Below are 3,857 nucleotides of genomic sequence, written 5' to 3'. Positions count from 1 at the left end.
CAAAACATCCTCTATAATGCCTCTAGGAATTTTCACAGAACGATCGGCTAATTGAAGAGTTATAGAGGTAGGTTTTAGCTCACCAAGACCAAGTTGCTTATAAACAGAATAAGGCAATAAATTCACACTAGCACCCAAATCAAGTAAAGCTTTGTTAATAAAATGATCACCAATAATGCATGAAATTGTGGGACACCCAGGATCTTTATATTTAACAAGACTCTTATATTGGATAATGGAACTAGCTTGTTCAGTTAAAAACGCCTTTTTAGGAACATTAGTGTTTCTTTTAACAGTACAAAGATCCTTTAAAAATTTGGAGTAGGCAGGAATTTGTTTAATGGCATCTAAGAAAGGGATGTTGATACTAACTTGTTTAAAAACTTCTAAGATGTCATTATATTGGCCGCCTTTTTTAATTGGAAGTAATCTTTGTGGGAATGGGGCTTTTGGAATGAAAGGATGGATTGGAATTTCTTTGTTTGATGAGTCATTGAGATTAGAACTAGAAGGCTGACTCTTTTCTTTTTCTTTTTCGTTTTCAACCTCGGGTATGTAATCGGGTTTGACAATGTTCTTTCCGGACCTAAGAGTTGAAATTGATTTGACTTCTCCATTCTGACTAGACTTTCCTATCTCATATTGACCTTTTGGATTAAGGATAGGTTGACTAGGGAATGTTCCTTTTTCTCTATCATCTAAAGCAGTGGCGAGTTGTCCTACTTGTGTCTCGAGTTTGGTAATAGATTGAGATTGATTTTGTAGAATTTGTTGGGTGGATTGCATAAATTGTTGTAAAGTATCTTCTAAGGAAGGTTTTCTTTGTTGCGGATATGGTTGATTTTGTGGGGCATGAGCTTGGTTTTGTGTGTTGTATTGGTGCCCTTGATTCATTTGGGGTTGGTTTTGTCTCCATGAAAAGTTCGGATGGTTTCTCCAATTTGGATTGTAGGTGGACGAAAATGGGCTATCATTTGGTTTCCCATAAGAATGAAGAGCATTGGCCTCCTCAGAAAAGGCTTCTTGGTAGGAAGGACAGGATTGGGCATTATGGCATGGATTAGAACATATAGAACAGACATCTTTTCTTGGTTGTATTGGAGAGTTTATAGTTTGGCTTATGGCTAAAGCTTCTACTTTTCTCGCTAATTTATCTAAAGATGTCCTTAAGTCTACTTCTTCTTTTACTTCATACCTTCCTCCTCTTTTTGGTGAATTAGTTGACCTAGACCTAGGATCAAAATAATTCCATTGTTGTGAATTGACAGATAAATCTTCAAGGGCGTCCCACGCCTCTTGTCCTTGAAATTTTAAAAATTTTCCAGTATGCATAGATTGAATCATTTGACGATTAGAGGGAGTCAAACCATCATAAAAATATTTTACAAGTCTCCATTTTTCAAAACCATGATGAGGACATTTTAATAATAAATCTTTAAATCTTTCCCAACATTCATAAAACTCTTCATTATCTTTTTGAAAAAACTCGGAGATTTCTCTCCTTAGATTATCAGTTTTAGACATAGGAAAACATTTCAGTAAGAATTTATTATAAAGTTGATCCCATGTAGTTATAGACCCCGTGGGAAGGGAATTTAACCAAGCTTTTGATTTGTCTTTTAATGAAAAAGGGAACAATCTTAGTTTGATCGACTCATCAGAAAAATTTTGAAATTTAAATGTTGAGCAAATTTCTAAGAAATCTTTGACATGCATGTAAGGATCCTCTCTATCTAACCCATAAAAAGATGGCAATAATTGAATGATTGCGGGTTTAAGCTCAAAATGAGTAGCAGAAGTAGTAGGTAAAACAATGCATGAAGGAGCATTAGATGAAATAGGTGCAAAATATTCAAGCAAAGTTTTTTCAGGCACAACATTTTCATCAACAGGATTAGCAATAGGTTCCATGATGCTCAAATTTTTACTAACACTTTCAATTTCAAACAAAGATAAACGTCTTTTTACTAATCGTTTTTTAGAGTTACGTTCCCAATGATGCATACAATTTTCACAAACAAGGCAACAAGGATAATCTCAAACAAGAAATTTTCTGATGTGGAAGATCAGTTAAAACCGCAACCACAGAGCATACTTAGAATTTTTAGAGATTTCACAACAATAATTCTTATGGTTTACTTGTCCCCAAGCCTATTTGATTCCACTTACTCGCGCACTACTAACAACTCCCCGAGGTTAATTAGTAGAGGCGGATGGGAATTTTGGTCAAATTTCCTTTAAGCAAAAATTGCTTATGGTGAGAGGACAAGATTTAGGTTTTTTTTTTTTTTTTCAAGTATTTTTCACAATTATAGAATAATATGATAAAAGGTAAAGAAAAATAAGGCAAAATTAAATAAGACTAAAATTTAGGCAAGAGTAGGGAGGCATAGCATGCTATCAACCATAACAAAAATAAGATAAAAATTAGGAGGCACAAGTGCCATCAACTAAAATATAAAATAAAAGACTAGGAGGCAAAATTGCCATCAACTAGTAACTTGCAAAAATAAAATAAAAATAACAACAAGATAAATTTCAACAAAATTAGGAGGCACAAGTGCCATCAACTATAAAAATTAAATAGATAGATAGGAGGCACAAGTGCCGTCAACTAAAAAAAGACAATAAATATAAATATATAAGTATATATATTTTTTAAGGGTGGTAGAACCGTCCCAAATTTTCTTTTTATCTTTTTTTTTTTTAGATTTTATAGATATATATTTTTTTAGTTTTTTTTTTAAGTGCAAAAATTAAAATAACTAGTAGAAAAATTTACTAACCTTGAGATAAATTTTGTTTCTTTTCTCTTGCAACTCCCCGGTAACGGCGCCAAAAACTTGGTGGACCCAAAACGGGTATGTTTAAAAATTTATACTCGCAAGCACACGAATCGTATTTATAGAATAGTTTTCGTGTAAGCACGAGGTCGAACCCAAATGAGTTGTCTAAAATCAAAAAGAAAACTATTGTAAATCAAAAGTAATAAATTCTAACCTAGTTCCAAAGATTGATGAGTTTTAATATTATGAACATAAACTAAAAGATTGTAAAATAAAGCTATTTAAGAGAATGAAAATAAACCAATAATGATTTGACAATAAGTGTTAAAAGAAAAGATTATTAAGATACTAGAATCCACAAAATGTAAGTTTAATAATATTTATTAGTATATTGATTCCCAAGTTTTAGTGATAGTTAAAATAATTTAAACTATCCTTTTCCAAAAAAGATTTATAATTTTAAACACAAATTTCTTATAAAAAGATAGGATTTTTCTTCACTTTTCACAATTATAGTTTCAAAGCATTTAGTGTAAATCAATCTAATGAAATAACAAATAAATCAATGAACATTATTTATAAGGCAAAACATACTATTTTTGTTCTAAGCATGGATGTGTACAATTTAATGACACATCTTACACAAAGAATATCATGTTTATGCACTAATGAAGAACAAAGTGTAAATATGTTCTAACAATCTAAAATACAAGATATTTAAGATGAAAGAAATATATGAAGAAGAAAAATCCATAGACTTTGTTGCATTACAAGGGAAATCAACATACAACATAAATATTACCTAGTTACAAGTTGCTTCATCATGATCTTAATAATCTTATGAAAAAGATTAGAAGCACATAACTAGAGTAGAAATTACAAAATAAATGACATACATACTTGCAAAATGCTCTTGAAAAACCCAAATGGAAGAGAGAATGGTAGAGAGAAAGTGGGAGAAAAAAGATGGTAACCAAAAATTAAGCATCCCAAAATGGTCTTCAAAACCCTTATTTATAGCCAAAATAAGATTATTAAAATAATCAATTTAAATTAAGTAAATTGATTAAA

General features: G+C 31.1%; 1 non-coding gene across 1 annotated transcript; it reads left to right on the top strand.

The window, feature by feature from the left end:
* Window positions 1-1,402: 1,402 nt before the first annotated feature.
* Window positions 1,403-1,509, top strand: LOC133787316 (small nucleolar RNA R71). The gene has a single exon (XR_009872344.1). It is a non-coding gene; the product is annotated as a small nucleolar RNA R71 (small nucleolar RNA).
* Window positions 1,510-3,857: the final 2,348 nt, after the last annotated feature.

Source organism: Humulus lupulus, chromosome 6 (assembly GCF_963169125.1).
Source record: "Humulus lupulus chromosome 6, drHumLupu1.1, whole genome shotgun sequence".
In the NCBI taxonomy this organism is placed as follows: Eukaryota; Viridiplantae; Streptophyta; class Magnoliopsida; order Rosales; family Cannabaceae; genus Humulus; species Humulus lupulus.
Note: the sequence above shows the minus strand (reverse complement) of the source record. Positions and strands in the feature narration are given on the sequence as shown.